The 12575-nt window shown below is 47.8% G+C and overlaps 1 protein-coding gene across 1 annotated transcript in view; it reads left to right on the top strand.

The window, feature by feature from the left end:
* MRPL21 (mitochondrial ribosomal protein L21) overlaps window positions 1-12575 on the top strand; it is an 88747-nt gene that overhangs the window by 626 nt on the left and 75546 nt on the right. The gene's annotated exons all lie outside the window — the stretch shown is intronic.

The raw sequence follows: 12575 nt of genomic DNA on the forward strand, positions 1-12575 counted from the left end.
CACTTGCCTATCCCTATCATTTTGTGGTCCGTATCTTCGAATCGCGCATTTCCAGCATGTCTGATTTCCCCGATCCAGGATTAGTCCGCCCCGCATGTTGGTCCGGCCCCCCCCCCCCCCCAGCAGAAGTGCAAAGGCATCGCACAGCGGCGATGCCTTTGCACTTCAAGGAGTAGCTCCCGACCAGCGCAGCTTTAGCGTGCTGGCCGGGAGCTACTCGACGCTCCCCGGCTTGCAGCGGCTGCGTGTGACGTCACGCAGCCGCCGCGGCCCGCCCCCCCCAAATGGTCCAGCCACGCCTGCGTTGGCCGGACCGTGCCCCCTAGATCAGAGGTGATCGCTAGGCAACGACGGCTGGCATGCGCCGGCGAATTCGCAGTTCCGACCCGATCGCTGCGAGAGATCAGGTCGGAATGACCCCCATAGTCTTAGCAATAATGGGACATCCCTACTGTGGCAGTATGGCTGGTATAGGCAGCTGTAGAAACGCTGATATAAGGATATGATAAGGGTACATTACTCTATCTGGATGTACGTGTTCCAATGTGCCCATATTTATATACCAACAAAAAATAGCTTTAGGGCTCTGTACTGAATATAGTCCTTAACTGATGTAGTGTTCACTCTAGGATTTTTTTAGGGCAGTGTGCTGAGCATTGAGGGCACATTTTTATTTTGAGGGGCACATTTTTGATGTGACGCTTTGCGCACAAAGCATAGGGCAAATGTTTATAGTCTTTGTACATACATTTTACCCTTAGTAAATCTCATACCCCTACATACATATAAGACACCTAACATCTGTACTGAGAAACATACTGTATATGTCCAGTCTTCTTGAAAGATCGGCTGTAGCATATACATAAGTAGATACATATAAATGTCTTTTCCAGTGCTGAAGTAGTTATAATCCGTATTTGTTATAAAACAGAAAAGTTAAACAATGGGTTAAAATATAAAGGAAAACAATAAGTCTGTTCTACTAGGGAAATACTGTAAGCAGTACATGCTCACTGCTTACCCTGTTCTTTCCCTCTTTATCAGAGTGCTGTGTTATTTACAGTGCCTCATCTGCCATCCAGTTGGCTAAGGATAGAAATTGTGTTCCAATTTCAGAGGTGGGCGAGGAGTAGACGACAACATTGTAGCATGCACTCTGACTGTTACAGTCTGTATACAAGGGGGCGATTTATGGTCCTGCAGGGTGCTCTAAAATAGGACAGGGTGCTTTTTCACATTTCAAGAATGGGCAGGGTGCAGCACCCTGCTGAAACAGCCTAGAAGGAACACTACTGATGTATATCAGCAGCCGATTGGGGAAAAAGAGGTATGCCAGCAACAAAACCAAAACAAATACTCCCACTTGGCAATTAATAATACATGCGTGCAACCAATGATAAATTAAAAACACTATTTATTCACATGTAAAAATTTAAATAATCTCTCCGGAAGGCTATTTTTATTTTTACATGTGAATAAATAGTGTTTTTAATTTATCATTGGTTGCACGCATGTATTATTAAGTGCCAATTGGGAGTATTTGTTTCCATATTTCTATATGGCTTAATATTTGTAAACTTGGATGCATAATGATAATGTCGATTTGATAACCTTATAATATTCACTATATATGGGTAAGAGACTAAGTACGCAATTGGCGTATGAGGTACCGTAAGGGTACGCACTTAGCGTAGTAGACGCTTAGCCGTGGTCGAGACGCACGAGCGGCACGTTCGCTCATGGCTTAATGCGTAGAGTCAAGCACGCTATAGGCTGCCGACTACCGTAATGATACGCTACCAGCGTAGCGGACGCTCGAGACCACGAGGAGATCACAAGCGGCGCAGACGCTCACAAGATGACAATCAGTAAACCTTGAATGTAACACACAGAAAGGATATTCTTATGCTGTAAACCTTGTACTGAAACACTGTAGCGATATAACGCTGCTTAACCTTAATAATACCAAAGCTGTTTGAGCGATCGGGACGCTCCTATTACCCTCTGCAAATGTAATGAACACACGAAACCTTGCTAAGGTTCCAACACCTTTACTAACAAGCTTTTAGTTATATCGAAAAGAGAAACAGTTAACAAGTCATACACTACAGGCTAACATATAATTCTAACAGGATAACTAGACAGAAATATACACAATAATAAACGATCACAAATACAAATACATAGACTAAGTATGAATGGCTAACATTACACGGGTAACAAAGTGGCCACAGAGAAACATACCATACGGGGAACACTCGCAGGCGCAACCGGAATCCAGTCCTTCAATTATCAGCGATAACTGTTGAAGAGAGAGTACTGGCCGGTCTGGGGACAGTGACCCTTATATACACAACATACAGTGTACTTCAAAGGGCCCTACAACCTTATTGTTCATTGGACACAGGAATGTCTCTCTGCACTATAACAAAAGGTCATAGGTGGATTTGAACAGGTGGGCTGTGACTATTTCAAACAGCTCAGGTGGGAGGGAATCTCCGGATTCCCGCCGCATGGATAATGAACTGCAAATATAGGATATGTCCAGAAATTACTAATGGCCATAACTATACGCAGGAGCGTTTAATCTATACCTAACCAACACCGGATTGTTGCTATTAAAATACTCTTCGGTTAGGTACCAGACACCACTGTTCAACCTTAGACAGACCCTTTGTATCACGAAAAGAGGGATTCCCATGTCCATGAGCAAGTCACTTTAACCAAACTTAGTTATTACTAAGGGGAACATTACCTATAAAACCTGCTATATGGATTTATTAAGGAGCGATTGAGTCGCTCGCTAGACGCACACAAACTCTACCGTAAGTGCACATACCATGCGCTCGAGCGCACGCCCGTAGAGGCGCCGTCACGCATTTGCGAGTATGTGGACGCACGCCAGTGAAAGTGCATGTGCAGCGGGCAAGCGCATGAGGTGAATATATGGCAACGTGTAGCGTGATATTTTTCTGACTTTGACAGTAACTATATTTTTTGTATAAAATGTAACTATAGTTTATATTTACTAACTAGCTGGTTCATCGTCTTTGACTGATGAAAAACAGCAATAGAAGTAAGTGCTCATCAGGCTTGATTTATCTTTAATTTCTGTTGTCGTTTTAAATCTATCGGTCTATGCTGCCAATGTTCTCCAGCTTTTGAGAGCCTGATGGTTACTTAATAATACCCCTTTGTATCTGCACAAATGGATGCTTTTCTGCAACTGTATCTAATGTCTGTGTTTATGTTTGTGTTGATGTGTTTGCATGTCTGTGCATGTGACAAAATGATGCAATTGAATTACAGAAACAAGAAAACTAATCAACGAAATAATAAGAAACATAAAGCACATTCAGTGCTCAATACGTTATATTACCCGCAAACCACTAAACCTGTTTATTTGTGCAAAAGGGTGCTTAAAAAACATGCACCCCATTCCTATACGGGAATAGTAAAATCAACTGGCATGGGTCAGGGGTGGGCAATAAGCCGCCCTCCAGCTGCTGTTGGACTATACATCCCAGCATGCTCTCCCACAGTTTTATCATGATCCTGATAGTAGTCCCACAACAACCCTGCACTAGGTGGAGGATTTATTATATTGATTATTCTTTTGTATGAGGATAAATAAAAACACATTCCCAATACAGGACCGTATGCCACGTGGGTGTGGTATAGAAGATTTACAGTATTTAGGTCGACACCAAATGGCCGACACGTTCAAAATATCAGCAGGTAACAGGTTGACAGGGCAAGTTCGACAGGTACAAAAGGTCGACGTGACAATGGTTGGCACAACTTTTTCTTTTTCTTTCTTTGTGTCGAGTCTTGATGATTTGGTAATATGTGACCACCGGTATCCGGTCTCTAGGTCGACAGGGACTCAAGGTGGACATGACATGAGTTTTTCAATTCTTCTTCTTTTTTTTTTTTTTTTTACTTGTTCATACTTTACGATCCATGTGGACTAGTATTGGGAACGGTAACCTGTGCTGAGCGCAGCGAGGTACCTTGCCCGAAGCATGGCGAGCGAAGAGGTGCACTAATTGGGGTTCCCGGTCACTGTACAGAGAAAACACCAAAAAAAGTGAAAAAAAACTAATGTCGACCTACTTACTGTCGACCAATAGTGGTCGACGCAAAGTGAAGCGTGTAAACACATGCTGGGCTTGCTGAGGGGTTTCTGAGGTGTCGTCTGGGGCGGGTGACAGGTGTCGCGGTGGCCGCGCATGCTGTGAGCTGGGGTTTACCTAGTATCTCTGGGGATAGGGGGGCCGGCTATGTGGAGGTGGCTCTTTTTACTGGGATGACCGCTTCAGGGTTCCTGCGAGGAGCTGCGATGGTGGATGCTCACCGCTGTATAACCTCCGGCTGTGATCGCATGTGCTGGGTCCGGGCATCACACAACTCCCTGGTAAAGTGTACGCGGCTATCTGCCGGGGAGTACATGTCTGTGTGACAGTCGGGTCGCGACGTGCTGCAGGGGGAGATTACATGGCTGCGGCCGCAACGCGTGTTAAAGAAGTGCACGGACCCGTGAGGCGTCTCTGGGGGGAGGGGGGGTTGGGGCAGTGCCATTGCTGCTGTGGTGACTGTTTTCCTGTGGTGACCGACGCTAGGGGTTCCCACTGTGGTAGCCTCGCGGGGGGGGGGGGGGGGGGGGATGGGATAGGGGTTTGGGGATTGTGGCTGTCTGTAGCCTGTGAATGCCTCTGCGGGGGTCCCACGGGTGGAGGGGGGCTGGTGATTGTGGCTGTGGATGCTACTGGGGTTCTCACTGGGGGTTTTCTGCAGGGGGGAATGGGGAATGGACGGTCAGTATACCGGCTCCTATGAGGAATGGTCACTGTGGCTGTCACTCAGTACAGTAAATGCTGCTTGTTAACCAGCTCCGAGTATGGTGGCTGCTTAGTGCTACATGTGTTGGGCAGGTGCATGATGCTAATACATGGAGGTTCATTCCGATCGCTTGCTGCAGTTTATCGCAGCGATCGGGTCGGAACTGTGCATGTGCCGGCGTCGCAGTGCGCCGGAGCTTGCCAGACAGTCGAAGACCGTAGTTCCCTAGCGATCGCCTCTGCCTGATTGACAGGCAGAGACGGTCGCTGGGCGGGAGGGGGAGGCGTGGCGGCCTTTGGCTGCCGTTATGGGGGCGCGGTCAGGCCAATGCAGACGTTCCCGGACTGTGCGGGGGGCAGGGGCAGCGACGATCATCTCCCGGCCAGCCGCAGGAGCTGCGCTGGCCGGGAGTTACTTCACAAGTACAAAAGCATCGCCGCTGTGCGCGCGGGGTGGGGTGGGGGGGGGGGGTGGATTGGTGGCTGGACTGACATGCACGGCAGACTAGCCCTGTGCTGGGCACCCCCCCCCCGCATGTCAGGGAAGATGATTGTAGCTAAATTTAGCACAGCTACAATCAAAGAGAATGCTGGGCATGTGACTGTAATTGGCTAAGAGGAGTGTCCGTCTCAGCACAGCCAACTGGGGTGCGATCAATGTTTATGTGCTGTGCAGCCTGTAATCTATGCGAGACTACTAGCCTCAGCCTGGCAGCATAAACTTCTGCAAGATTCACTGTGCAGTCTCAGCCTGCACTATTGCAGTGTGGGTACTCCTAGCTAGCAGGATAATTATTTGGGTTTCAAAATGACATTAACTGATGTATTTTATTTTTTATTGTATTGAAATGAAATGTACCTTTACCTGGCGCAATGTGTATAATGTGCTTTACCTGGCGCAATGTGTATAATGTGCTTTACCTGGTGCAATGTGTATAATGTACCTTTACCTGGCGCAATGTGTATAATGTGCTTTACCTGGCGCAATGTGTATAATGTGCTTTACCTGGCGCAATGTGTATAATGTGCTTTACCTGGCGCAATGTGTATAATGTGCTTTACTTGGCGCAGTGTGTATAATGTGCTTTACCTGGCGCAATGTGTATAATGTGCTTTACTTGGCGCAGTGTGTATAATGTGCTTTACTTGGCGCAGTGTGTATAATGTGCTTTACCTGGTGCAATGTGTATAACGTGCTTTACCTGGCGCAGTGTGTATAATGTGCTTTACCTGGCGCAATGTGTATAATGTGCTTTACCTGGCGCAATGTGTATAATGTGCTTTACTTGGCGCAGTGTGTATAATGTGCTTTACCTGGCGCAGTGTGTATAATGTGCTTTACCTGGCGCAATGTGTATAATGTGCTTTAACTGGCGCAATGTGTATAATGTGCTATACCTGGCGCAATGTGTATAATGTGCTTTACCTGGCGCAAAGTGTATGTGCTTTACCTACACAAAAATATACCAAGAACTAGCGCTATGTGTTTAAACTGAAGTTTGATGATAGGGATATTGCCACGTAGTTTCAGTGATCCCCTATGTAGTCTCTCTCTTTCTTTCACGTGTGTCCATAAAGGTATCTTTATCAGCACAAGGATTTCAACAATCTGGCACCAGAATACACTTTCACTGACGGTTATAAAGCTTACATTGGCTTTCTGTCCCGCGTGCCCATAAAGGTATCTTTCTCCTCTCTGCGTATTGGTTTCCAGTAGAAATCCCCAATTTACATCCAACAGACTGATCTCCACAAAAGGATTTATTTTATTTACAGATTTCATAAAAAGTCTTAAAAGTCCGCATACATCAACAGGAACTGGATATCGGCGGCTGATGGAAAACCTCATAGATACACGCACCGGCTGCAGACAGGTAAGTGCACAATACGGAGTCCAAATCACCGACTGCCAGGACCTTCTAAACACAAACACCGTCCGGACACACGTGAAAGAAACAACCTGTAAGTGTATTTCCAGGGAGAGACTACATAGGGGATCACTGAAACTACGTGGCAATATCCCTATCATCAAACTTCAGATTAAACACATAGCGCTAGTTCTTGGTATATTTTTGTGTATGTAACTTCTGTAAACTAGGAGGTTTTGGGTGTCTCCTCCATTACCTGAGAACAAGCAGCAATTAGAAAGCGCAAGGCTGCTATCAATCTCGTTTTCTCAACGTACTCTACCTGGTGCAGTGTGTATAGGAGGTTCTACCTGGCGCAATGTGTAGAAGCGGCGCTACTGTGTGGTGTAATGTGAATTGGCACTATTATGTGGACATGCCCCTTCCCCACGAAGCCACGCCCCTACATTTCTCTGACGTCCTAGTGGATGCTGGGACTCCGTCAGGACCATGGGGATTAGCGGCTCCGCAGGAGACAGGGCACAAAAGTAAAAGCTTTAGGATCAGGTGGTGTGCACTGGCTCCTCCCCCTATGACCCTCCTCCAAGCCTCAGTTAGATTTTTGTGCCCGGCCGAGAAGGGTGCAATCTAGGTGGCTCTCCTAAAGAGCTGCTTAGAGTAAAAGTTTTGTTAGGTTTTTTATTTTCAGTGAGTCCTGCTGGCAACAGGCTCACTGCATCGAGGGACTTAGGGGAGAGAAGTGAACTCACCTGCGTGCAGGATGGATTGGCTTCTTAGGCTACTGGACACCATTAGCTCCAGAGGGAGTCGGAACACAGGTCTCACCCTGGGGTTCGTCCCGGAGCCGCGCCGCCGACCCCCTTGCAGATGCCGAAAAGTGAAGAGGTCCAGAAACCGGCGGCAGAAGACTTTTCAGTCTTCATAAGGTAGCGCACAGCACTGCAGCTGTGCGCCATTGTTGTCAGCACACTTCATAGCAGCGGTCACTGAGGGTGCAGGGCGCTGGGGGGGGCGCCCTGGGCAGCAATGATAGTACCTTATTCTGGCTAAAAATACATCACATATAGCCCCTGGGGGCTATATGGATGTATTTAACCCCTGCCAGGTCTCAGAAAAACGGGAGAAGAAGCCCGCCGAAAAGGGGGCGGGGCCTATTCTCCTCAGCACACAGCGCCATTTTCCCTCACAGAAATGCTGGTGGGAAGGCTCCCAGGCTCTCCCCTGCACTGCACTACAGAAACAGGGTTAAAACAGAGAGGGGGGGCACTTATTTGGCGATATGACTATATATATTAAAATGCTATAAGGGAAAAACACTTATATAAAGGTTGTCCCTGTATAATTATAGCGTTTTTGGGGTGTGCTGGCAAACTCTCCCTCTGTCTCCCCAAAGGGCTAGTGGGGTCCTGTCCTCTATCAGAACATTCCCTGTGTGTGCGCTGTGTGTCGGTACGCGTGTGTCGACATGTATGAGGACGATGTTGGTGAGGAGGCGGAGCAATTGCCTGAAATGGTGATGTCACTCTCTAGGGAGTCGACACCGGAATGGATGGCTTATTCAAGGAATTACGTGATAATGTCAACAGAGACGGCCGGCAAACAAAATAGTACCTGTCCAGGCGTCTCAAACACCGTCAGGGGCTTTAAAACGCCCATTTACCTCAGTCGGTCGACACAGACACGGACACTGATTTCAGTGTCGACGGTGAAGAAACAAACGTATTTTCCTTTAGGGCCACACGTTACTTGTTAAGGGCAATGAAGGAGGTGTTACATATTTCTGATACTACAAGTACCACAAAAAAGGGTATTATGTGGGGTGTGAAAAAACTACCTGTAGTTTTTCCTGAATCGGATAAATTAAATGAAGTGTGTGATGATGCGTGGGTTTCCCCCGATAGAAAATTATTGGCGGTATACCCTTTCCCGCCAGAAGTTAGGGCGCGTTGGGAAACACCCCTTAGGGTGGATAAGGCGCTCACACGCTTATCAAAACAAGTGGCGGTACCGTCTCCAGATAGGGCCGTCCTCAAGGAGCCAACTGATAGGAGGCTGGAAAATATCCTAAGAAGTATATACACACATACTGGTGTTATACTGCGACCAGCGATCGCCTCAGCCTGGATGTGCAGAGCTGGGGTGGCTTGGTCGGATTCCCTGACTAAAAATATTGATACCCTTGACAGGGACAGTATTTTATTGACTATAGAGCATTTAAAGGATGCATTTCGATATATGCGAGATGCACAGAGGGATATTTGCACTCTGGCATCAAGAGTAAGTGCGATGTCCATATCTGCCAGAAGATGTTTATGGACACGACAGTGGTCAGGTGATGCAGATTCCAAACGGCACAAAGAAGTATTGCCGTATAAAGGGGAGGAGTTATTTGGGGTCGGTCCATCGGACCTGGTGGCCACGGCAACTGCTGGAAAATCCACCGTTTTTACCCTAAGTCACATCTCTGCAGAAAAAGACACCGTCTTTTCAGCCTCAGTCCTTTCGTCCCCATAAGAGTCATATCTGCCCAGGGATAGAGGAAAGGGAAGAAGACTGCAGCAGGCAGCCCATTCCCAGGAACAGAAGCCCTCCACCGCTTCTGCCGAGTTTCTCAGCATGACGCTGGGGCCGTACAGGACCCTTGGATCCTACAAGTAGTATCCCAGGGGTACAGATTGGAAAGTCGAGACGTTTCCCCCTCGCAGGTTCCTGAAGTCTGCTTTACCAACGTCTCCCTCCGACAGGGAGGCAGTATTGGAAACAATTCACAAGCTGTATTCACAGCAGGTGATAATCAAAGTACCCCTCCTACAACAAGGAAAGGGGTATTATTCCACACTATGTTGTGGTACTGAAGCCAGAAGGCTCGGTGAGACCTATTCTAAATCTGAAATATTTGAACACTTACAAAGGTTCAAATCAAGATGGAGTCACTCAGAGCAGTGATAGCGAACCAGGAAGAAGGGGACTATATGGTGTCCCTGGACATCAGGGATACTTACTTCCATGTCCCAATTTGCCCTTCTCACCAAGGGTACCTCAGGTTCGTGGTACAGAACTGTCACTGTCAGTTTCAGACGCTGCCGTTTGGATTGACCACGGCACCCCGGGTCTTTACCAAGGTAATGGCCGAAATGATGATTCTTCTTCAAAGAAAATGGATAAGAGCAAGGTCCAGAGAACAGTTGGAGGTCGGAGTAGCACTATCTCAAGTAGTTCTACGACAGCACGGGTGGATTCTAAATATTCCAAAACCGCAGCTGTTTCCGACGACACATAGGCTGTTCCTAGGGATGATTCTGGACACAGTCCAGAAAAGGGTGTTTCTCCCGGAGAAGAAAGCCAGGGAGTTATCCGAGCTAGTCAGGAACCTCCTAAAACCAGGAAAAGTGTCAGTGCATCATTGCACAAGGGTCCTGGGAAAAATGGTGGCTTCTTACGAAGCGATTCCATTCGGCAGATTTCACGTAAGATCTTTTCAGTGGGATCTGCTGGAAAAATGGTCCGGATCGCATCTTCAGATGCATCAGCGGATAACCCTGTCTCCAAGGACAAGGGTGTTTCTTCTGCGGTGGCTGCAGAGTGCTCATCTACTAAAGGGCCGCAGTTTCGGCATTCAGGACTGGGTCCTGGTGACCACGGATGCCAGCCTGAGAGGCTGGGGAGCAGTCACACAGGGAAAAAATTTCCAGGGAGTGTGATCAAGTCTGGAGACTTCTCTCCACATAAATATACTGGAGCTATGGGCAATTTACAATGCTCTAAGCTTAGCAAGACCTCTGCTTCAAGGTCAGCCGGTATTGATCCAGTGGGACAACATCACGGCAGTCGCCCACGTAAACAGACAGGGCGGCACAGGAAGCAGGAGGGCAAGAAACTGCAAGGATTCTTCGCTGGGCGGAAAATCATGTGATAGCACTGTCAGCAGTGTTCATTCCGGAAGTGGACAACTGGGAAGCAGACTTCCTCAGCAGGCACGACCTCCACCCGGGAGAGTGGGGACTTCATCGGGAAGTCTTCCACATGATTGTGAACCGTTGGGTAAGACCAAAGGTGGACATGATGGCGTCCCGCCTGAACAAAAAATTGGACAGGTATTGCGCCAGGTCAAGAGACCCTCAGGCAATAGCTGTGGACGTTCTGGTAACACCGTGGGTGTACCAGTCGGTGTATGTGTTCCCTCCTCTGCTTCTCATACCCAAGGTACTGAGAATTATAAGACGTAGAGGAGTAAGAACTATATTCGTGGCTCCGGATTGGCCAAGAAGGACTTGGTACCCGGAACTTCAAGAAATGCTCACAGAGGACTCATGGCCTCTGCCGCTAAGAAGGGACTTGTTTCAGCAAGTACCATGTCTGTTCCAAGACTTGCTGCGTTTGACGGCATGGCGGTGGAACGCCGGATCCTAAGGGAAAAAGGCATTCCGGAAGAGGTCATTCCTACCCTGGTCAAAGCCAGGAAGGAGGTGACCGCACAACATTATCACCACATGTGGCGAAAATATGTGGCGTGGTGTGAGGCCAGGAAGGCCCCACGAAGAAATTTCAACTCGGTCGATTCCTGCATTTCCTGCAAACAGGAGTGTCTATGGACCTCAAATTGGGGTCCATTAAGGTTCAAATTTCGGCCCTGTCAATTTTCTTCCAGAAAGAATTGGCTTCACTTCCTGAAGTCCAGAAGTTTGTCAAGGGAGTACTGCATATACAAACCCCTTTTGTGCCTCCAGTGGCACTGTGGGATCTCAACGTAGTTCTGGGATTCCTCAAATCACATTAAACCGCTCAAATCTGTGGATTTGAAATATTTCACATGAAAAGTGACCATGCTGTTGGCCCTGGCCTCGGCCAGGCGAGTGTCAGAATTGGCGGCTTTGTCTCACAAAAGCCCATATCTGATTGTCCATTCGGACAGGGCAGAGCTGCGGACTCGTCCCCAGTTTCTCCCTAAGGTGGTGTCAGCGTTTCACCTGAACCAGCTTATTGTGGTACCTGCGACTACTAGGGACTTGGAGGACTCCAAGTTGCTAGATGTTGTCAGGGCCCTGAAAATATAGTTTCCAGGACGGCTGGAGTCAAAAAAAAAAAAAAAAAAACTGACTTGCTGTTATCCTGTATGCACCCAAAAAACTGGGTGCTCTTGCTTCTAAGCAGACGATTGCTAGTTGGATGTGTAGTACAATTCAGCTTGCACATTCTGTGGCAGGCCTGCCACAGCCATAATATGTAAATGCCCATTTCACAAGGAAGGTGGGCTCATCTTGGGCGGCTGCCCGAGGGGTCTCGGCTTTACAACTTTGCCGAGCTGCTACTTGGTCAGGGGCAAACACGTTTGCAAAATTCTACAAATTTGATACCCTGGCTGAGGAGGACCTGGAGTTCTCTCATTCGGTGCTGCAGAGTCATCCGCACTCTCCCGCCCGTTTGGGAGCTTTGGTATAATCCCCATGGTCCTGACGGAGTCCCAGCATCCACTAGGACGTCAGAGAAAATAAGAATTTACTTACCGATAATTCTATTTCTCGTAGTCCGTAGTGGATGCTGGGCGCCCATCCCAAGTGCGGATTGTCTGCAATACTTGTACATAGTTATTGTTACAAAAATTGGGTTATTATTGTTGTGAGCCATCCTTTCAGAGGCTCCGCTGTTATCATACTGTTAACTGGGTTCAGATCACAGGTTGTACAGTGTGATTGGTGTGGCTGGTATGAGTCTTACCCGGGATTCAAAATCCTTCCTTATTGTGTACGCTCGTCCGGGCACAGTATCCTAACTGAGGCTTGGAGGAGGGTCATAGGGGGAGGAGCCAGTGCACACCACCTGATCCTAAAGCTTTTACTTTTGTGCCCTGTCTCCTGCGGAGCCGCTA

The sequence above is a fragment of the Pseudophryne corroboree genome, chromosome 11 (genome assembly GCF_028390025.1).
Source record: "Pseudophryne corroboree isolate aPseCor3 chromosome 11, aPseCor3.hap2, whole genome shotgun sequence".
Lineage (NCBI taxonomy): Eukaryota > Metazoa > Chordata > Amphibia > Anura > Myobatrachidae > Pseudophryne > Pseudophryne corroboree.